The sequence below is a fragment of the Monodon monoceros genome, unplaced genomic scaffold, assembly GCF_005190385.1.
Source record: "Monodon monoceros isolate NGI ecotype Baffin Bay Population unplaced genomic scaffold, NGI_Narwhal_1 Super_Scaffold_18, whole genome shotgun sequence".
Classification (NCBI taxonomy): domain Eukaryota; kingdom Metazoa; phylum Chordata; class Mammalia; order Artiodactyla; family Monodontidae; genus Monodon; species Monodon monoceros.
Genome location: NW_021703774.1, coordinates 56,350,186 through 56,374,638, shown reverse-complemented (window position 1 = coordinate 56,374,638; position 24,453 = coordinate 56,350,186). Strand labels below are relative to the sequence as shown.

The 24,453-nt window shown below is 37.0% G+C and overlaps 1 protein-coding gene across 1 annotated transcript in view; it reads left to right on the top strand.

Annotated features, from left to right (window-relative positions):
- FMO2 (flavin containing dimethylaniline monoxygenase 2) overlaps positions 1–24,453 on the top strand; it is a 58,740-nt gene that overhangs the window by 12,355 nt on the left and 21,932 nt on the right.

Genomic DNA, 24,453 nt, shown 5'->3' with positions numbered 1-24,453 from the left:
ATGTGATCAAGATTAAAAAGTCAATGTGAAGGAAGTAGTGTAGGAAACAGAAATATTTCCTGGGCATCTCTAGAAAAGCTTCCCAAAGGAGGTGTCATTTGATCTGGACTATGAATAATATGCAGGAGAAGATGGAAAAGAGTATTCTAATAAGAAGGAATGGAATCATTGAAGCCATGAATAAAACAAATTCAAGTTAAGTGATAGGAGTAAAGGGTATAAAAAGGCAAGTGATAGAAAATAAGGATGAACAGGAAGGTAGGGCCAAATTAGATACAGTCTTACATTTTGTGCTAAGGAGTTTAGAATTTATGACACTGAAGAGTAGCACATTATGCCACCACAAAATATGCCACTATGGCATAAGGATTATCTTGAGAAGAAGCCAATTGAGAATCAGACACAAGAAACCTAAACCTCCTCCTATTTGCCTAAAAGCAGGACATAAATTCACAAAGCCCTCATCCTCTCTCTACCAGGAAGAACAAATGTTAATACCTGGAGACAACTTTAGACCCTATCAGCCTGGAAAAGGCACCAGAAGAATCTACATAACAAACTTTACTAAATAGTGTTTACCTTCACCCGTGGAAGCATAAATCTGCTTTATTTTGTCCTGTCCTTTCTCCACAAATTTATTATTCTTTGTTGAAAATGCTATATGAACTGGAATTCCACCCCACCTTGGGGAGTTACTCATTTTTCTCTGGGCATTTCCCATGTACACATGAGGTATACATGTTAACAAACTTCTGTTTTTTTCTCTTGTTAATCTGTGTTTTATTACAAGGGTCTTAGCCAGGAACTCAGAAGGATAGAGGGAAAATTAATTTTCCTCCCCTATAATGTCTACTGCAGAGAGCCAATAGAGGAAAAGGCAGATGATACGATCTGAATTTTTTGAGATATTAGGAGGTCAAAATTAACCTCAATTTATTTATTTTTTCATGTGTACATTATATCTCTACTTCTGTATACCCTACAGCGTGCCCACCACCAAAACTTTAGTTTCCTTGCATCACCATACAGTTGATCCCTTTTACCCATTTTGTCCTCCCCCCGCATTCCTCCCCCTCTGACAACCACTGCTCTGTTCTCTGTATCTACATGGTTGGGGCTTTTTTGTTTGGTTTGTTCATTTATTTTGCTATATTTCACATATGAGTGAAATCCTATGGTATTTGCCTTTCTCTGTCTGACTTATTTCACTTAGCATAACAGCTTCAAGGTCAATCTGTATTGTCACAAATAGCAAGATTTCATATTTTTATGGCTGAGTAGTATTACATTATATATATATACCACATCTTCTTTATCCATCCATCCATTGATGGCCACTTAAGTTGTTTCCATATCTTGGCTACTGCAAATAATGCTGCAATGAATATAGGGGTGGATATATCTTTTCAATTAGTGCTTTTTTATAGTCTTTGGATAAATACCCAAAAGTGGGATACTTGGATCATATGATAGTCCTGTTCTTAATATTTTGTGGAATCTACATACTGTCTTTCAGAATGGCTGCACCAATTTCCATTCCCACCAACAGTGTATGATTGTTCCCTTTTCTCTAACCCTTGTTATTTCTTGTCTTTTTGATAATAGCCAATCTAACAAGCATGAATATCTCATTGTGCTTTTGACTTGCATTTCCCTAATAATTAGTAATCTTGAACATCTTTTCACATGCCTGTTGACCATCTGTATGTCTTATTTGGAAAAATGCCTCTTCAGCTCCTCTGCCCATTTTTTCTTTTTTTAGGTCTACCATTTAATTATTTAATTATTTATTTATTTAATTTTAAACATCTTTATTGGAGTATAATTGGTTTACAATGGTGTGTCAGTTTCTGCTTTATAACAAAGTGAATCAGCTATACATATACATATATCCCCATATCTCTTCCCTCTTGCATCTCCCTCCCTCCCACCCTTCCTATCCCACCCCTCTAGGTGGTCACAAAGCACGGAGCTGATCTCCCTGTGCTGTGCAGCTGCTTCCCACTAGCTATCGGTTTTACATTTGTTAGTGTATATATGTCCATGCCACTCTCTCACTTTGTCCCAGCTTACCCTTCCCCCTCCCCATGTCCTCAAGTCCATTCTCTAGTAGGTCTGCGTCTTTATTCCCATCCTCCCCCTAGGTTCCTAATGACCTTTTTTTTTTAGATTCCATATATATGTGTTAGCATACGGTATTTGTTTTTCTCTTTCTGACTTAATTCACTCTGTATGACAGACTCTGAAACTTAAATGCTTTTGCACAGCAAAGGAAACCATAAATAAGACGAAAAGACAACCCTCAGAATGGGAGAAAATATTTGCAAATGAAGCAACTGACAAAGGATTAACCTCCAAAATTTACCAGCAGCTCATGCAGCTCAATATCAAAAAAACAAACAACCCAATCCAAAAGTGGGCAGAAGACCTAAACAGACATTTCTCCAAAGAAGATATACAGATTGCCAACAAACACATGAAAGAATGCTCAACATCATTAATCATTAGAGAAATGCAAATCAAAACTACAATGAGATATCATCTCACACCGGTCAGAATGGCCATCAGCAAAAAATCTACAAACAATAAGTGCTGGAGAGAGTGTAGAGAAAAGGGAACCCTCTTGCACTGTTGGTGGGAATGTAAATTGATACAGCCACTATGGAGAATAATATGGAGCTTCCTTAAAAAACTAAAAATAGAACTACCATACACCCAGCAATCCCATGACTGGGCATATACCCTGAGAAAACCATAATTCAAAAAGAGTCATGTACCACAGTGTTCATTGCAGCTCTATTTACAATAGCCAGAACATAGAAGCGACCTAAGTGTCCATTGACAGATGAATGGATACAGAAGATGTGGCACATATATACAATGGAATATTACTCTGCCCATTTTTTAATTGCATTCTTTGTTTGTTGTTGAATTGTATTGGTTCTTTATATATTATATATATGACAAAGATATAACTCCTTATCAGATATGTTATTTACAAATATATTCTCCCATTCAGTATGTTGTCTTTTCACTTTATTAATGGTTTCCTTTGCTGTGCAGAAGCTTTTTAGCTTGATATAATCCCATTTGTTTGTTTTTGCTTTTGTTTCCCTTGCCTGAAGAGACATATCTAGAAAGATATTGCTAAGACCAATGTCAAAGAGTACTGCTTATGTTTTCTTCTAAGAGTTTTATGGTTTCAATGACCTGAATTTTTTAGGAAAAGAACATTGGCAGTAGTATGGAGGATGTCCTCACCAAAGAAAATATTGGTAGGAAGGCTCATAGTCAGGAGTCTGTTCAGTTGTCCAAACCAAAGATGGTAATCCCCTAACCTAAACTGATGCAGTGGTGGTGATATTGGAGATAAGAGGCTAAATTCAAAGTGGAACTGTTGGAATTAGTGTCTACCTATATGTGTTGAGTAAATGGAAAGCTACAGTCAGAGATGACATTACAATTTCCATTGGGAACCTAAGGGATATTAACTCTTCCACTTGAACTAAATTAATCCCAAAGGACCAGATCTGGATTAGAAAACAGTGATGATAAGCTAGGGTGAGCTAAATTTGAAATGCTTGTGAAAATGTCCCAAAGGCAATTGGAAGTATGGATCTACAAGGCAAAAGTAAGAGGCTTAAGATTAGCATGGATATGTATACATAGAGCTGATTCACTTTGCTGTACAGTAGAAACTAATGCAACATTGTAAAGCAACTATACTCCAATCAAAAAAAAAAAAAAAAGATTAGCATGGGTAAAAATAGTTGTTGAAGCCAAAGACATGAGTGAAATCAGCCAGGGAAAAGATGTAGAATCAAAAGAAAATAAGAAGACAGCCCTAGTTGGCAAAGTAAAAGAAGGAAACTAAAAAGAAATAATTAGAAAGACAGGAGTGGAAACCAGGAACAAGTAACATGCTGAAATACAAAGAAAGGAGTTTTGAGATGTTTGTAAACCCAACAAATTGCTCATTAATGTGACAATTCCAAAATCAATCTGAAATAATTCATACAAAAGAACAGTCTAGAAAATTTTGATGAAGACAAATCTGGGAGGGAAATTGCTCTGGCAGGTGTTTAAATATAGTATAAAGATACAATATTATAAGTATATATTTTTTCAAATGAATACACAGATTAATGGATCAGAAAAAATGGACCAGGAAAACATGAATTCTCAGGAGAAAATTTTTGTTGGCTACAACAAGTCTACCTCAAAGTGCCAAGTCCAGATGGTTTTCAGGGTTAGTTTCCTGAATCCCTCAGGGAATAAGATTTATTTTCCAAGGTTTATTAAAGCTCAGGTTGTCACCTCTCCTCCCATGTCTAATTGGCTCTGTAGCTACAAAATGGCAGACCAAGGGACTGAGATCTTAATCACAAGACTCAGATCCAAGACATGGAATTCATGAATATTTCCAACTCCTTGGTGTCCATTCCACAAATTGAGGCAGAACTGCATCCTGTTTCAGCAGGATGTAGCCAGAACAGTCAGCACCCCATTCCCTCAAAGACTGAGTGAAGGTTGAAACAGGAGTGGGGACTGAAACCAACTCCCCCTAAAACTGAGTTTATGATTAACCTCCCTATTCAAAACTTTATCCCCTTTCTTGTCCTGTTACCCAAAAACTGGATTTGCCTCGGGGTAAGTGTCAAGCCAAAAGACACAACCATGCCAAAGGTCAGGAGAAGGAATGACTTGTTATTACTTACAGCAAGTAAGGAAAACACCAGGGATCTTTCCCAAAGCAGTGTCTCCTCAAACAGCAATACTGGGGAAGTTTTAAGCTAAGGGTACATGCATATTCATGAAGGGGTTTGAGTAGGGGAGAATTCAGCATAGAATTGGGGAAAAGGCAGACAGAGTCCAAGCTTTAGTTGATTGAAGTCAGGAGGGTCAACATCATGATTCCATACTCCACCTGAGTGGGAGCCTTAGTTCCTACAGTACTGAAAGACTGATCAGATTGTCATGAATATCCTTTGAGGAGGAACTAGGACTCTGTTTTATTGCTGAACTATTGTTTCTTGCCTGCTTTTCCTTTGTTCTGCATTCCCTTACTTCCCTTAAGATCATTAAATACTGAGATCTGTTCAAGGGTAAGCACTGCAGCCAGGCTTAGATCACAAAATGTCTTAGGCCAAAATGGCTTCTCTATGTCAAGAAAGCCATTCCTGGTTTTCTTTCTCTGGGGACCCCCTAACCTATCTGCTTACAGTCCCACACCTGTTAACCCTCAAGATTGAGGAGTATCAAAGAAAAGGGGGGATTGAAAGAGCAGGACCCTGTGGGGCCCTCATGGTTACAAAATCCTTTGTTTTCCCCATTTCCTGTTTATAGGAAAAATGTTTCAGCCTCCTAAACCATCTCTGAGTTCCAAAAGGCAGATTCAAACTGTCCAATTAGGGAAGTGAGGTGGAGGATGGTAACTTCAGGCTAAACACAAGATTCCAGGAACACCACCCTGTTACCTCACCACCAATCAATCAGAAGAAAGTCATACATCATGCAGCCATCACCCCAAATATTGCCTTTAAAAACTCTCCCCCAAAAACCATCTGGAAATACAAGTCTTTTGAGCATGAACCACCTGTTTTCCTTGCTTGACCCTTGAAATAAAACTTCCTCTGCTTCAAACCCCACTTCTGTTTGTTTGGCCCCACTCTGCATTGGGCACATAAGCTTGGGTTTGACAACAAGTCCAACAAGAAGATATAATAATTGTAAATATATATGCACCCAAGATAAGAGCACATAAACACATAAAGCATATATTAACAAACATAAAGGGAAAAATTGACAGCAACACAATAACAGTTGTGGACTTTAACACCTCACTTACATCAACGGGCAGATCATCCAGAAAGAAAATCAGTAAGGAATCACTGGCCTGAAATGACGCATTAAACCATACAGAGTTAATACATATATGTAGAACACTGATCCAAAAGCAGTAGAATACACATTCTTTTGAAGCACACATGAAACATTCTCTGGGATAGATCACTTGTTAAGCCACAAAACAAGTCTCAAGAAATTTAAGAAGACTGAAACAATATCAAGCATGTTTTCCAACTACGCCAGTATGAAATTAGTAATCAACTACAAGAAAAAAACTGCAAAAACCACAAACACACAGAGGTTAAACAATATGCTACTACACAATCAATGAGTCACTGAGGAAATCAAAGAGGAGATCAAAAAATACCTGAAGACAAATGAAAAAGAAAATACAACAATCCAAAATCTATGTGATGCAGCAACAACAGTTCTAAGAGGAAAGTTTATAGTGATAAAAGTCGGCCTCAGGAAACAAGAAACATCTCAAATAAACACTCTAACCTTACACCTAAAGGAAATAGAAAAAGAAGAACAAACAAAACGCAAAGTTAGTATAATAGAAGGAAAGAAATGATAAAGAGCAGATCAGAAATAAATGAAATAGAGACTAAAAAAACAGTTTAAAAGATCAGTGAAACTAAGAGTTGGTTCTTTGAAAAGATAAACAAAATTGATAAAACTTTAGCCAGATTCATCAAGAAAAAAAGAGAGAGGGCCCAAATTTAAAAAATGAAAGAGGAGGAGTTACAACTGACACCACAGAAATACAAAAGATCCTTAAGAGAGTACTACAAACAATTTACGCCAATAAAATGGACAACTTAGAAGAAATGAATAAATTCCTAGAAATGTTCAATCTCCCAAGACTAAATCAGGAAGAAATAGAAGATATAAACAGACCAGTTGCCAGTCTTGAAATTGAATCAGTAATTTAAAAATTCCCAACAAACAACAGTCCAGCACCAGGTGGCTTCAGCTGAATTCTCCCAAACATTTCAATAAGAGTTAACAACCGAATTCCCTGGTGGTCCAGTGGTTAGGATGGTTAGGACTCAGTACTTTCACTGCCATGGCCCGGGTTCAATCGCTGATTGGGGAACTGAGATTTCACAAGCTGTATGGCATGGCAAATAGATAAATAAATATAATGAGTTAACACTGATCCTTCTCAATAATTCCAAATTCCAATAAACTGAAGAGGAAAAAATGCAGGCCCAGCACAACCAGATTTTCTAAAACTTTTAGAAAGCTTTGTATTGATATCTATATCTGTTATTTTCTGGATTTTTAATGTTTAGCAACTTTTTTATTAAGATTTTTAAGCCTTGGACAGGTCAGATAAAACTTGAGTGAGCACAGTTTTCAGGGACTTCCAGTTTAAGATCTCTTTCTTGCCTTCCTTGAAACAATGGATATTGTCTTCATATAATCACCATTTTAAAGTTCAAAAGGATTTTATAGATCTCCTAATTCAACCCTCGATAGATGTTTGTGTTTTCTCCACAATACCCAGTCTCCTCTTTCACACCTATTTAGACATATAGTTCATTTGTTACCCTCTGGAGCAGACTTCAGATCACTGACTGCCTCTGGCATATATCCAGTGTGACCACTATTCACTCACAGTGGTGGATACTAGCCCTGTGATAAGTCTGTAAGTGCCAGATTCAAATGCAGGAGTCATGTTCTACTTGCTTAACAACCAAAAATGAAGCACTGAATTCATTCCAAACTATGGTTTTAATAACTTAATTGAATATTGAAAAAGGCAGGACTTCCCATAATCTGTCCTATACAAACGTTTGTATAAATGCCCAAAGATGGATGAACAAGGACATTCAATTCAGCTTTGTTTATAATCATGAAAAACTAGAAACCACTCAAATACCCACCACAGTGTAAAATAATGTACTGTAAAACATATGAAATCAACTGACATGGAACTCTCTGCAAAACATATTGCTTAATGAAAAAAGCTAGTAACAAAATAATACATGCAATATTTTCTCATTTATGTAAGTGCACATGTATATATGTATGTGTTTTCAATGAGAATATGTTCGTATATGGCTTTTATAAAATTTTTAAGAGGTATCATTTAGCCTAGAAAGCACCTACAAGATGTCTGGTTAACCTCATGAAGACAAGAGGAAATGAAAGATTCTGTATATATGAATTCCAGCCTCAACTGCAAATTAATCTTCCTGCTTTCTCAGTGACACTGCTTTCTCTTGTGTGTCATATTACCATTCCCTGTGTTCAGATGACTGAGTTTTATCCATTATATAACAATGTTTATTGTAATTCTACCTGAGAGGGCTGTAATTAGTGAATTTTGTACTCACTATTGGAATGCACTTCATTGAAGTAAACAGTCATAGATGGGTTAACAAAAGGTTAGGCAAGACTGGGGACAAACTCACAATGCCCAGCCTATGGATAAATACTCTGGGGTCAGAGGATCCCAGGCCAATAGCAATATACTTTGCCCTGTAAATAAGAGAGAGGTAAGAAAAATGACATTGTTAAAGTCTCCAGGTAACTGATATAAATGATGCTTCATAATAAATCATCCAGACAAATGGTGAGAGCTGAAAAACAATAGGTGTTGATAATGCCCTGGTACTCCAATCCATCCTCCACACTGCAACAAGTATGGCATGGCAAGCCCATCCTCAAAACCCTTCCAAAGTTTCCCATCACATTTTGGATAATATCCAAGGTTGATAACATACAAGATCCATTATCTGGCCCTAGTCTACCTTGTTCTTACTTCTCCCTGCTTCCCTTGTTATACTCTGGTGATATTGGACTGGTCATATTTCCTAAACTCATGCCATAATAACTCTCACGCCTTTGCCTCAGTTCATGCTGTTCCCCTTGCTACCCTCCATGACCCCACACGCATCTCCACCACTGCCCCCTTGGATAGCTCCTGCTCTTTTGTTATTTATTCTTTCTCCATAGTGGCTGTTCCTGCAGGCCATTGTCCTGACCCTTCTTTTGCCCCCAGTTGGTTCTTAGACTTACCTCTCCTCATAAAAAGTCTTCTTTCAGTTAAAAAAAAGAAATCTGACAAATTAACTTACACTCAGTTTTCAATGACTGACCATCTGCTAACATTGTTGAGCCCTTCCAGAGAAGGTTGCCAGATTTAGCAAATAAAAATACAGAACACCCAGTTAATTTTAAATTTCAGGTAAACAACAAATAATGTTTTACTGTAAGGGCAGCCTATGCACTATTTGTATTTCACCTAGAAACACTAACCCCAGGGTATCTGAATTTTATCAATTTAGCAACTACTTGGTAAGGTGCTATGCTTATGCTGCGGGAAGCAAACAGAAGTATCAAAGGCTTCCTCTGAATGAAATGGATAAAGACCCAAGAGTGGGACTTCAAGCATCAATCAGCAGATAGAGAGGCACTTAGCTGACCAGAGCCTTCCCACCACTCCTGAATCAAGTCCTGAGAGAAGGGCTGTCTCCTAACTCCAACCTTAGAGTGTTCACATGCTCATTCTTCTGTGAGTTTTCTCCCAACTCTGGTCTTATACCTCCAAGTCTATCTTTAACCCTCACTCTAGCTATTGCTCAGGCCCAGATATTCTGCTACCTCTTAGACATCCTAGCACCACTTCTAAAACTGATTCCAAATAGGCTACACCAGGAAGACTCTTGTTCCTAATATATGATGGTCTACAAGGCTCAAAATCTTACAAATAATCTTTATTGTCTCTCTCTCCTTTGCTATTTATAGCTAGTAAGTCATCAGGTCCTGAAAATAGAGCCATCCCTGGGAACAGAAAAGGTAAAACCCAACATATCCACATTCTTCCTGCACTCCTCCCTCTACACACACACAAATTGGATTGTGGAGTACATTGTCCTTAAATAAATTAATCCTGTTGGCAACCTGTTCTTGTTTTCACTATTCCCTTAAATAAATCAAATTCTATGAAATGTTAGCAAACAATTCATATATTTCTGTGGGAAGACAAAGGATACATCTGACACCATAAGGCAAAACTTAATTGAAAAACTCCTTATCAGACATCTCTGATTTCTCTCAAAGTTTCTCTTTGATATCATGTCATCCCCACAATCTTCTCAACCCTTTCTCCCTACTGCTGCTCCATCCTCCAGTTCCAAATGAACTGCCTCCTCTATCTTCTCCCCACTAATCTTCCACTCCTTTCTTATTACAACAATTCCATTCTCTCTGGCTTCTCCAATCACCTCAGTCAACAAAGGATGCTCGTTTGAAAATGTTGAGAATTATCCATATCAACTACATTTCTGCTTTTTCCCATGTGTCATAAGTGTTTGTCCAGTCACAGAAAAATCAAGGCCAGCCTTGAAAGCTTAAAGAAGACACAAAGAAGCATCCTACAACTAGAGGAATAGTATAGAAAGAAGAAAAATGGTAGTGACTTTGCTTTGTCGGGAGTTTAGAGCCAAGATTATGATTATGGATTTTGTTCTAAAATTGGGGGATTTTCTCCACATCTCTTTCTGACTAACAGGTTTGTGCATTTTTTAAAATACTGGCTGTGACAGAGTTCGGTGTTGATTACATTCATCATTTCATTCATATATATTGCAATTTTTTGTTTCGTACATTTGTTACACACAACAAAATGTAACTGGTCTAAAATATTTATAACATACACTAAGACTCAAAAATTTTTTAAATGGGAAACCAAATGAGGTTTTAAGCAGAGAAGTAGCATAAATTAAATTAACAATATAAGAAATTTATCTGGCTTCAGGGTGGAGAATGTATTGTAAGTGGGCAAGGGTAGAAACAAGAAGACTGGTTAGAAGCCCACTGTAATAATCCAGGATTTATTTCAATAATTCAGAAGATGTGATAATTTCAATAATGATGTGGCTAAAGTACCCCTTTATTTAATCTATGAAAGGGAAGTTTCATGAACAGTTAATACTATAAACAAAATTGTAAGAGAAAACTTAAACTATTACAGAGTACAAAATATCTTAAATACATTGGAAGCTATCATGTCCTCATGACTAATGTGCTAGTTTTAAATGATTATTTATTTTTGAAAGTATGTTCCTGAAAGACTTTGACTGGGCAACAATTTGTGCAGTAGTTCAAGTATGTGCAATATTTGGCAAATACTATGTGCTCAATAAATATTTACTACATAAATACACATATTCATTATCTCTTTAAAAATACCCCCTTGAACTGCTGAACAATCATCAATAGGAAGACACTGGAACTAACCAAAAAAATACCTCACATCCAAAGACAAAGGTGAAGCCACTATGAGATGGTAGGAGAGGCACAATCACAATAAAATCAAATCCCATAACTGCTGGGTGGATGACTCACAAACTGGAGAAGACTTATACCACAGAAGTCCACCCACTGGAGTGAAGGTTCTGAGCCCCCACATCAGGCTTCCCAACCTGGGGGTCCAGCAACGGAAAGAGGTATTCCCAGAGAATCAGACTTTGAAGGCTAGTGAGACTTGATTGCAGGAGTTTGACAGGACTACGGGAAACAGAGACTCCACTCTTGGAGGGGACACGCACAAACTAGTGTGTGCGCCAGGACCCAGGGGGAAGGAGCAGTGACCCCACAGGAGACTGAACCAGACCTACCTGCTAGTGTTGGAGGGTCTCCTGCAGAGGTGGAGGGTGGCTGTGGCTCATAGTGGGGACAAGGACACTGGCAGCAGAAGTTCTGGGAAGTTCTCCTTGGCGAGAGCCTTGCCAGAGTCTGCCATTAGTCCCACCAAAGAACCTGTAGGCTCCAGTGCTGGGTCTCCTCAGGCAAACAACCAACAAGTAGGGAACTCAGCCCCAACCATCAGCAGACAACTGGATTAAAGTTTTACTGAGCTCTGCCCACCAGAGCAACACCCAGGTCAATCCACCACCAGTCCCTCCCATCAGGAAGCTTGCACAAGCCTCTTAGACAGCTTAACAGAGGGCAGATAGCAGAAACAAGAACTACCATCCTGCAGCCAGTGAAACGAAAACCACATTCACAGAAAGATAGACAAAATGAAAAGGCAGAAGACTGTGTACCAGATGAAGGAACAAGATAAAACTCCCAAAAGACAAATAAATGAAGTGGAGATTGGCAACCTTCCAGAAAAAGAACTCAGAGTAATGATAGTGAAGATGATCCAGGACCTCAGGAAAAGAATGGATGCAAAGATTGAGAAGATGCAAGAGATGTTTAACAAAGACCTAGAAGAATTAAAGAACCTAGAAGACTTAAAGAACAAACTAACAGAGATGAACAATACAATAACTGAAATGAAAACTACACTAGGAGGAATCAATAGCAGAATAACTGAGGCAGAAGAACAGATCAGTGACCTGGAAGACAGAATGGTGGAATTCACCACTGCAGAACAGAATAAAGAGAAAAGAATGAAAAGAAAAGAAGACAGCCTAAGAGACCTCTGGGACAACATTAAACGCACCAACATACGCATTATACCGGTCCCAGAAAGAGAAGAGAGAAAGGAACGACCAGAGAAAATATTTGAAGAGATTATAGTCAAAAACTTCCCTAACATGGGAAAGGAAATAACCACCCAAGTCCAGGAAGTGCAGAGACTCCCAGGCAGGATAAACCCAAGGAGAAACACGCCAAGTCACATAGTAATCAAATTGACAAAAATTAAAGACAAAGAAAAATTACTGAAAGCAACAAGGGAAAAACAACAAATAACATACAATGGAACTCCCATAAGGTTAACAGCTGATTTCTCAGCAGAAACTCTACAAGCCAGAAGGGAATGGCACAATATATTAAAAGTGATGAAAGAGACGAACCTACAACAAAGATTATTCTACCTGGCAAGGATCTCATTCAGACTTCACAGAGAAATCAAAGTTTTACAAACAAGCAAAAGCTAAGTGAATTCAGCACCACCAAACCAGCTCTACCAAAGATAGTAAAGGAATTTCTCTAAGTGGGAAACACAAGAGAAGAAAACAACCTACAAAAACAAATCCAAAACAATTAAGAAAATGGTAATAGGAAATACATATGGATAATTCCCTTAAAGGTGACTGGATTAAATGCTCCAACCAAAAGACACAGGCTTGTTAAATGAATACAAAAACAAGACCCATATATATGCTGTCTACAACAGACCCACTTCAGACCTAGAGACACTTACAGACTGAAAGGGAGGAGATGGATAAAAGATATTCCATGTAAATGGAAATCAAAAGAAAGCTGGAGTAGCAATTCTCATATCAGACAAAATAGACTTTAAAGACTATTACAAGAGACAAAGAAGGACACTACATAATGATCAAGGGATCAATCCAAGAAGAAGATATAACAATTGTAAATATTTATGCACCCAACATAGGAGCACCTCAATACATAAGGTAAATGCTAACAGCCTTAAAAGGGGAAAACGACAGTAACACAATCACAGTAGGGGACTTTAACACCCAATATTCACCAATGGACAGATCATCCAAAATGAAAATAAATAAGGAAACAAAAGCTTTAAATGATACATTAAACAAAATGGACTTAATTGATATTTATAGGATATTCCATCCAAAAACAACAGAATACACTTCCTTCTCAAGTGTTCATGGAATATTCTCCAAGACAGATCATATCTTGGGTCATAAATCAAGCCTTGGTAAATCTGAAATTTGAAATCATATCAACTATCTTTTCTGACCACAACGCTATGAGACTAGATATCAGTTACAGGAAAAATCTGTAAAAAAAATACAAACACATGGAGGCTAAACAATACACTGTTAAATTACCAAGGGATCACTGAAGAAATCAAAGATGAAATAAAAAAAAATACCTACAAACAAATGACAATGAAAACATGATTATCCAAAACCCATGGGAGGCAGCAAAAGCAGTTCCAGGAGAGAAGTTTATAGCAGTACAATCCAACCTCAAGAAACAAGAACTGTCTCCAATAAACAACCTAACCTTACACCTAAAGCAATTAGAGAAAGAAGAACAAAAAAACCCCGAAGTTAGCAGAAGGAAAGAAATCATAAAGATCAGATCAAAAATAAACAAAAAAGAAATGAAGGAAACGATGGCAAAGATCAATAAAACTAAAAGCTGGTTCTTTGAGAAGATAAACAAAATTGATAAACCATTACCCAGACTCATCAGGAAAAAAAGGGAGAAGATTCAAATCAATACAATTAGAAATGAAAAAGAACTAACAACTGATACTGCAGAAATACAAAGGATCATGAGAGATTACTACAAGCAACTATATGCCAATAAAATGGACAACCTGGAAGAAATGGACAATTTCTTAGAAATGCACAACCTTCCCAGACTGAATGAGGAAGAAATAGAAAGTATAAACAGACCAATCACAAGCACTGAAATTCAGACTGAGATTAAAAATCTTCCAACAAACAAAAGCCCAGGACCAGAAGGTTTCACAGGCAAATTCAATGAAACATTTAGAGAAGAGCTAACACCTATTCTTTTCAAACTCTTCCAAATATAGCAGAGGTAGGAACACTTCCAAACTCATTCTACAAGGCCACCATCACCCTGATACCAAAACCAGACAAAGATGTCACAAAAAAAGAAAACTACAGGCCAATATCACTGATGAACATACATGCAAAAATCCTTAACAAAATACTAGCAAACAGAATCCAACAACGCATTAAAAGGATCATAAACAATGATCAACTGGGGTTTATCCCAAGAATGCAAGGATTCTTCAACACACAAAAATCAATCAATGTGATAAACCATATTAACAAACTGAAGGAGAAAAACCATATGATCATCTCAATAGATACAGCTTTCGACAAAATTCAACACCCATTTATGATAAAAACCCTCCAGAAAGTATGCATAGAGGGATGTTTCCTCAACATAATAAAGGCCATATATGACAAGCCCACAGCCAACATCGGTCTCAATGGTGAAAAACTGAAACCATTTCCACTAAGATCAGGAAGAAGACAAGGTTGCCCACTCTTACCTCTCTTATTCAGCATAGTTTTGGAAGTTTTAGCCACAGCAATCAGAGAAGAAAAAGAAGTAAAAAGAATCTAAATTAGAAAAGAAGTAAAAGTGTCACTGTTTTCAGATGACATGATACTATACATAGAGAAACCTAAAGATGCTACCAGAAAACTACAAGACCTAATCAATGAATTTGGTAAAGTAGCAGCATACAAAATTAATGCACAGGAATCTCTTGCATTCCTATACACTAATGATGAAAAATCTGCAAGAGAAATTAAGGAAACACTCCCATTTACCATTGCAACAAAAAGAATAAAATACCTAGGAATATACCTACCTAGGGAGACAAAAAGACCTGTATGCAGAAAATTATAAGACACTGATGAAAGAAATTAAAGATGATACAAACAGATGGAGAGATATACCATGTTCTTGGGTTGGAAGAATCAGCATTGTGAAAATGACTATAGTACCCAAAACAATCTACAGATTCAATGCAATCCCTATCAAACTACCAATGGTATTTTTCACAGAACTAGAATAAAAAATTTCACAATTTGTATGGAAACACCAAAGATCCTGAATAGCCAAAGAAGTCTTGAGAAAGAAAAACGGAGCTGGAGGCATGAGGCTCCCTGACTTCAGACTATACTACAAAGCTACAGTAGTCAAGGCAGTATGGTACTGGCACAAAAACAGAAAGATCAATGGAACAAGTTAGAAAACCCAGAGATAAGCCCACACACATATGGTCACCTTACCTTTCATAAAGGAGGCAAGAATATACAATGGAGAAAAGACAGCCTCTTCAATAAGTGGTGCTGGGAAAACTGGACAGCTACACATAAAAGAATGAAATTAGAACACTCCCTAACACCATACACAAAAATAAGCTCAAAATGGATTAAAGACCTAAATGGAAATCCAGACACTATAAAACTGTTAGAGGAAAACATAGGAAGAACACTCCATGACATAAATCACAGCAAGATCCTTTTTGACCCACCTCCTAGAGAAATGGAAATAAAAACAAAAATAAACAAATGGGACCTAATGAAACTTCAAAGCTTTTGCACAGCAAAGGAAACCATAAACAAGACCAAAAGACAACCCTCAGAATGGGAGAAAATATTTGCAAATGAAGCAACTGACAAAGGATTAATCTCCAAAATATACAAGCAGCTCATGCAGCTCAATATCAAAAAAATAAACAACCCAATCCAAAAATGCACAGAAGACCTAAATAGACATTTCTCCAAAGAAGATATACAGATGGCAACAAACACAGGAAAGGATGCTCAACATCACTAATTATTAGAGAAATGCAAATCAGAACTACAATGAGTTATCACCTCACACCAGTCAGAATGGCCATTAGCAAAAAATCTACAAACAATACATGCTGGAGAGGGTGAGTAGAAAAGGGAACCCTCTTGCACTGTTGGTGGAAATGTAAATTGATTCAGCCGCTATGGAGAACAGTATGGAGGTTCCTTAAAAAACTAAAAATAGAACTACCATATGACCCAGCAATCCCACTACTGGGCATATTCCCTGAGAAAACCATAATTCAAAAAGCGTCATGTAGCACAATGTTCACTGCAGCTCTATTTACAATAGCCAGGACACTGAAGCAACCTAAGTGTCCATCGACAGATGAATGCATAAAGAAGATGTGGCACATATATTCAATGGAATATTACTCAGCCATAAAAAGAAATGAAATTGAGTTATTTCTAGTGAGGTGGATAGACCTAGAGACTGTCATACAGAGTGAAGTAAGTCAGAAAGAGAAAAACAAATACCATATGCTAACACATATATATGGAATCTAAGAAAAAAAAAAAGAAAAAAATTCTTCTGAAGAACCTAGGGGCAGGAGACAGGAATAAAGACCCAGACGCAGAGAATGGACTTGAGGACAGGGGGAGGAGGAACAGTAAGCTGGGATGAAGTGAGAGAGTGGCATGGACATATATACACTACCAAATATAAAATAGATAGCTAGTGGGAAGCAGCCACATAGCACAGGGAGATTAGCTAGGTGCTTTGTGTCCACCTAGAGGGGTGGGATAAGGAGGGTAGGGGAGAGATGCAAGAGGGAAGAGATAAGGGGATACATGTATATGTATAGCTGTTTCACTTTGTTATAAAGCAGAAACTAACACGCCATTGTAAAGCAATTATACTCCAATAAAGATGTTAAAAAAAACCTAATATTAAAAAATAATAATATAAATAAATAAGAAATAATGGCTGAAAACTACCCTAACCTGGGGAAGGATACAGACATCTGTCAGAATGTTTATCATTAAACACACACAGACACAGACACACACGCACACACACGCACAAATAACAAATGTTAGCGAGGATGTGGAGAAAAGGGAACCCTCGTACACTGTTAGTGGGAATGTAAATTGGTGCAGCCACTATGAAAAACAGTAGGAATGTTTCTCAAGAAACTAAAACTAGAACTACCATATAACCCAGCAATTCCATTCCCGGGTATTTATCTGAAAAAAATCAAAAACACTAATTCAATAAAGATACATGCACCCCGATGTTCATAGCAGCATTATTTACAATTGCCAAGATATGGAAGCAACCTAAGTATCCACCAACAGATGAATGGATAAAAAAGAAGTGGTATATGTATACAATGGAATACTATTCAGCCATAAAAATAGAATGAAATTTTGCCATTTGCAGAAATATGGATGGACTTGGCGAGTATTGTGCTAAGTGAAATTAGTCAGAGAGAGAAAAACAAATACTGTATTGTATCACTTATACATGGAATCTAAAAAACAAAACAAACTAGTGGATATAACAAAAAAGAAATAAGACTCACAGATTTAGAGAACAAACTAGTGGTTACCAGTTCTCTGGCACCCCCTAGTGGCCGCTTTGGAACATGGGAAGGGTGGGTAATTAACATATATTTTAGCACTTTCTCCAGCAATGGGAAGCACTTGCCATGCTTCATCTCAGTTTTCTTCACAATACTCCTAGGACATAGGTGTTATGATTATCCTCACTTACATATGAAGACAAAACTAACGTTTGGGATAAACAACTTGCACAAGGGAACATAGGTAGTGGAAAAAGAATAAAAGTGAAGGTCTGTAGGATTCCTGAGCCCTCACAATTAATAACCTTACTGAGGTATTGAGAGAGGAAAGCATGTTCTTCCTTCAGCCTCTAACCTGCTCTGCCTCCTTTACTGCTCCTGATACCTATGCTCATACAGAACTTACCGATATACATTGTTTTTTCTTTCCTTTTTACATTTGGATATAAATATGTCTTTATCCCAGCTACATATATTCAATTATTTTAATTACTCCTCGTGTAATAGTCTCTAAACGTCTCTTCATCTTGGTTTCCTTCCTCTAGATTCAATCTAAAATATCACTTTCTGTCTTAAAATGTGACTCCCCCAAGATCCAATGTTCCAAGCCAGTTTATCTCCACAACATATACTTTTTTCAGAACCAAAGAGTGTTTAGCAGTGCTTTAGACAATGGAGAGTGAATCAGACATAATCACTGCTCTCAAAAACTTTATAATCAATTCGTTTGACACATTCCCACTATAGCTTATGCTTCCCTTGGTTTGAATGCTACACCTCTACTAAAACAGTTTACTGTTGCACCAGCTTTTTCAGAATCCACAAAATTAAAGCTATCATTTATATAATTATTTTCATATGAATTATCTCATTCTATACTCACAATACTCTCCTACATTAGTTATTATTAATTCCAACTGAAAGTGAGAAAGCCAAAGGTAAGTGGTTTGCCTATAGTGACTAATAAGTGGTAGATGGTAGGTCTTAGAACCAGCCAAAATAGTGAGATTAAACTTATGTTGGTTTACCATCACGCTTTGTCTCACATAATTCTAATGATTTATACTAAGCTTGGGATCATTTAAAACCCCTTGGTGTTTTTCATTTGAATCATTGATGACTTGGGTCACTATCTTTGTGAAACTAATTCTTTAATCCTATTTGTAGGAATTCACATTTGTGCATGTTAAACATTATTTAGTTGGTTTTATCTTTAGTCAAAGAGTGTTATTTGAAGTTTCAATCTTCTGTCAAGTTTGCTATGTAAAAGAATATTAGAACTTCCCTACACCATATACAAAAATAAACTCAAAATGGATGTAAGACCTGAAACCATAAAAGTCCTAGAAAAAGAACATAAGGCAGAACACTCTTTGACATGAATCACAGCAATATTTTTTTTGGATCTGCCCCCTAAAGCAAAAGAAACAAAAGCAAAAATAAACAAATGGGACCTAATAAAATGTAAAAGCTTTTGCACAGCAAAGGAAACCATCAACAAAACAAAAAGACACCTACTGAATGGGAGAAAATACTTGCAAATGATATGACTGATAAGGGGTTAATATCCAAAATATATAAACAGCTCATACAACTCAATAAAACCCAATTAAAAAATGGGCAGAAGACCTGAATAAATATTTTTCCAAAGGAGACACACAGATGGTCAACAGGCACATGAAAAGATGCTTAACATTGCTCATCTACAGAGAAGTGCAAATTAAAACCACAGTGAGATATTACCTCACACCAGTCAGAATGGCTATTATCAAAAAGAACACAAATAACAAATGTTGGCAAGGATGCGGAAAAAGGGGAACCCTTGTATAGTGCTGGTGGGAATGTATACTAGTACAGCCACTGTGGAAAACAGTATGGAGGTTCCTCAAAAAATTAAAAATAAAACTACCATATGATTGAGCAATTACACTCCTGGGTATATATTCAAAAAAACCAAAACCACTAATTCTAAAAGATACATGCACCCCAATGTCTATAGCAGCATTATTTACAATAGCCAAAATATGGAAGCAACCAAAGTGCCCATCAAGAGATGAATGGATAAAGATGCGGTATATATATATAATGGAATACTATTTGGCCATTAAAAAGAATGAAATTCTGGCATTTGCAACAACCTGGATGGACGTGGGTAGTATTATGCTTAGTGAAATAAATCAGAGAAAGACAAATACTCTGTTATCACTTATATGTGGATTCTGAAAAATAAAACAGACAAATGTATATAACAAAACAGAAACAGACTCACAGATGTAGAGAACAAACTAGTTGTTACCAGTGGGGAGAGGAAGCAGGGAAGGACAGGATACGGGTATGGGACTAAGAGACACAAACTATCATGTATAAAATAAATAAGCAACAGGATATACTGTACAGCACAGGGAAACATAGCCATTATTTTGTAATAACTTTAAATGGAGTATAATCTATAAAAATATTCAATCACTATGTTGTACACCAGAAAGTAATATAATATTGCAAATCAACTATACTTTATTTTAAGCGTTTATTTGAAGTTTCAATCCTGTGTCAAGTTTCTATGCCTCCATGCTTTGGGTATATACAAATTTGATCACCTGTATTTGTCTCCATCAAAGTCATTGACTTAAATGTTGATAATAGAAAGATAAGACTGTGAAGCAGGCACGTGGGATATCACCAAATAGAATTTCCCATATGGTGCCATTTCCACACTGACTTAACATATAGTTCATCTATTTTTTTCTATGCCTCACAGCCTTTCTTCTGTTTCAAATGGCATGCTCAGTTTAACATCATATAGAACTAGCTTAGAACAAAGAGCCATTTCCTTCCCGGAAAAGATAACCACCTTACCCTTGTTTTACTTTCAGAAGTTCCCTTAGATAAATTTATCCAAAGAATCTATCACAGCATAATTCAATATAAGTTTTTGTACACTGCTACCCATTTAACAGAACTAAATTTAACATGTTAGATATTTGTAACTCTCCAGACAATCAAGTATAAAATACCATGGTTCTTAAGCCTCTTCTCCAGCTGTTTAAGATATACTTTGGTTAGTTTTCCCTAGTATTTTTAAAGATGTAATGTTTGCATGAACACAATAAAGTTTATAGCATAATATTAGCAAAATCATAACATTTTCATGCATAAAACAAAACAAAGTTTATGGCATACTATCAGCAAAACCATTTACTTATTCCCATTACACTATTAAACGTCCATTTTAGTATCATTAAGTCCTGTTTGCAATGAGGGAAAAAAGCTTCCAGTTAACATTACTTCTTTCACTCATTCAACAAACATATTACCTGATTGCATACTACGCACCAGGCATGTACTAGGTACTAAAAAGGCCCAAATGCACCATCCCTGCCATCAATGGGCTCATTTTTCAGTGGGGTGTCGGTGGGGGGCTGGTGGGGTGGAACTAAAGCAAATTTACAGAGTGCAAATGTATAAGGGCTGATACACTAAATGTTATGGAAAGCACGGAATCTCACTCAGCAGAGAATAGGGCAAGCTTCCTAAAGGATGTGATGCTTTTACTTGTCTTGACAATGTTCAGAGATCAGGTACATGAATATGGAGAAAGTGTTCTAGGCAGAGCAAATGGTATGTGCAAAGGTATGGAAGCTTGTGAAACCTGATACACTTACAGAATAGAAAGTCGTGTGATGTGGCTGGAAAGAAGGATGAAAGTGGCTGAGTGATAACTGATGAGGCTGGAGAGAATAGCCAGGGTCTCATTGTGAGGACCTTGTGTCCCATGCCAACGAGTGTACTGTTTACCCTGAAGTCAGTGAAGAAAGTGGACAATATCTGAGTCAGGGAGTTTAATAAGGGGGCTCTGTCAGTGATCAAGGCCAGAGATCAGGGAAGTACCAGCCTAATGGAGAGATGGCAGAATGCAGTGACACTCTAATGAAGATGGTGTTTCCCAATGTTCATTGTGCATAAGAATCAGCTGGGCAGCACTTGTAAAATACAGATGCCTGGGCCCAAACCAGACCTACTCACACTTTATATTTTTCAAATCTCCCCTGAATTCTTCTAATGCAACTAGTCCATGGACTAGCATGTGGGAATGACAATTTTGCCTCTAACTGTAGGACAAGGAAGTAAAAAGAGTTTCAGTTACACTTATTACAAACAATGCAGCAGAGAGCTATAAAGTCCACCTGCAAGAGTGAAAATATGGAATGACAGAATATTTTCAAAGAAATAAATTTTATTTCCAAACTGGTTAGAGTAACTAGCCATGAGAACAAACTACTGATTGGTAGAGGTCAATATAATTATGTTTCATAATGAAAAAGACTAGTTTATAAGATTTTGTATTTACATTTATAATAAGTGAATATATTTTTGCTTTGTAAGTTGCTCCCTCTAGTAGATTAAATATTAGCCTTATAGTCTTTCTTAAACTTAATTTAGTTTTTACAGCTTTTTATTTTTATACAGTCAAAGATAAACTTCAGTCCAGCCTATAATCAAAAGACCATAAATTCCAAATCAGTACTGTCTGAACTAACTTGGTTTTGCTATATAGTCTTCTGACCTTCAGAAAAATTTATATTAAGAAAATGCTTATCATATGACCATTTATCTCAAACAAGCAAATTGTAGCAAATTCTATTTGCTAGGAAATTCAGGCTATTTATCTGTATTTGTGCTTAACTATCATTTTTAGGCAGTGCTTGTATTTTAAGTAAATATGTGAGTTAAATTTATTTGTTTTGAAAACTGTCTCCTGTCCTTGACTTGGTTGAGCAAAGCCTCTCATCTTATTCTGTCTCCACTTTCCATCTTCAAAGTCCAAATTGATTTTAATTCAATATAACAGTAAGCTCCATAAAGATAGAAGCTGTGTGTCCTGGTTACATCTTACCCCTAACTCCAAGCTCAGGGCCTGAACAGGAGATATAGTTGATATACATTTGTTTATTAATAAGAATCATCTTCCCTTTATAACCCTGGGCAAACTCAATTTTACCCAGATTTGTCTAAACATATAGACATCTACTTCAGCCAACACAGGAAGAAGCACACATGAGCACAAAGCTTTTTTTTTTTTCACAGCTGTATACCAATCAACCCAATGATAAAGATTATTACTTGATCTTCAGAAGAAGAATTGTGATGTCATCATCAATTGTGTCAAATTACACAAGTAAAATCCCCAAAGGAAAGCCTTGCCCTGGCTCTGAAATTACCGTAGGGGCTGAGACATCAAACCAGTTCTCTTCACTCGAAATCCCTTTAAGATTGACCTGATAGAGGAGCCAACCACATTTTAAAGCCAATTTAAAGCACTTGAAAAAACTAACATGTTGGCTCTAGTGTAACAGTCGATCTTAGTTTAGCTGTTTTAAAACTATGACGGGTTTAGTAAGACTAACTCTAGTGACCGGTAATAATGGCAATAGAGGCAAACATGGATGGAACAGTTATTTAGAGTCAGGCATTGTGCTAAACACTTTAATCTCATCAAAGCCTCATAATGATTGTTTAATGTTGGAACAACTGAAGAACCCCATTTTACAGGAGAAAATGAGGATTCTGCCTTACATAACTTGCATAGGTGCAAGTACTACACCATTTTATATAATGGACTTGAGCATCCATGGATGTGGGTATCCACAAGGGGTCCTGGAACTAATCCCCTGTGAATATTAAGGGACAACTGTATTATGCAATTTGAAGCTAGTGTTTGAAAATAAAAATACCATGATTTATTCATCCAGAGTTCAGATCACTGTATCCTTGTATATGAGACAGAAAGCACTTCAGATTCGAATACAAACTCCCTTTGCCTTCGAATATGTACATACAGTTAATAATAACACCACACCAAATTAATCACCCAGAAAGCTGGCGTACCCTAATCTAATTTTTACCAAGCCACTTAAAACTGTAACAAAGTTATCATCTAAGCCTTGATTCTGGACTAGGAAGGTTAAACACCTTGCTCATGGAAAAAAGGCATCTGACTCCTGGCCTACGGTAGACACGAGGGAATGAATGGATGAATGAATGAGGAAGAAAGAGAGAGTGTGAAATGTATGAGGAAGGATCTTTACAAACTTGGACTTTTTATTGCTCTTAAATGGCATGATCTGAGAGTAAGCATCATCTTAGCTGTGGTAACTCATGTTAGTACGGATAATCTCTGAAATTTGGACACAGTGAAGCCCAATACATATAAAGAGCTTTGCTGATAACAGAAGCAAGATTCCACAGTTTAATCTTTTTTAACTCTTTGAAACTGAGTACAGCCTCTGGCAAAGGAAATATCAGAAAACTCAGATTTGATAGTGAGTGTACTTGTATCACTTCCTTTGGTGTCAGAGCAGCTGCCTGGTTGCCTTTCTTCTACTGTAGTGAACCGTGAGGTGTAACTGACAGCTCTGCTGAAGCGTACCGCTTCCTCAGTAACAATAAACAATACTCTTGAGCACCTAGCACCTCCCTAGTTTACAGATGAGAGGACTGAAGCTCAGGGGTACTGACGGGTCCAGGCTCACACAGTCTGAAAGAGATGAACTCAAACCTGTGTCTAACTTCAAAGACCAGGCTCCTTCTGCTAGTCCAGGCTGCCTCTTTCAAGTGTTGCAAAAATGTAAGGAGTCTTGATCTAAAGATTTGGCAGGAAAGTAATGATTTTCTGTGAATAAGGATGAGAAAGCAACATATACAACTGATTTATTGCAGTGGTGGGATTAGAGTTGAATATTTACTTTCCTTTACTTACTATTCTGTGAAAG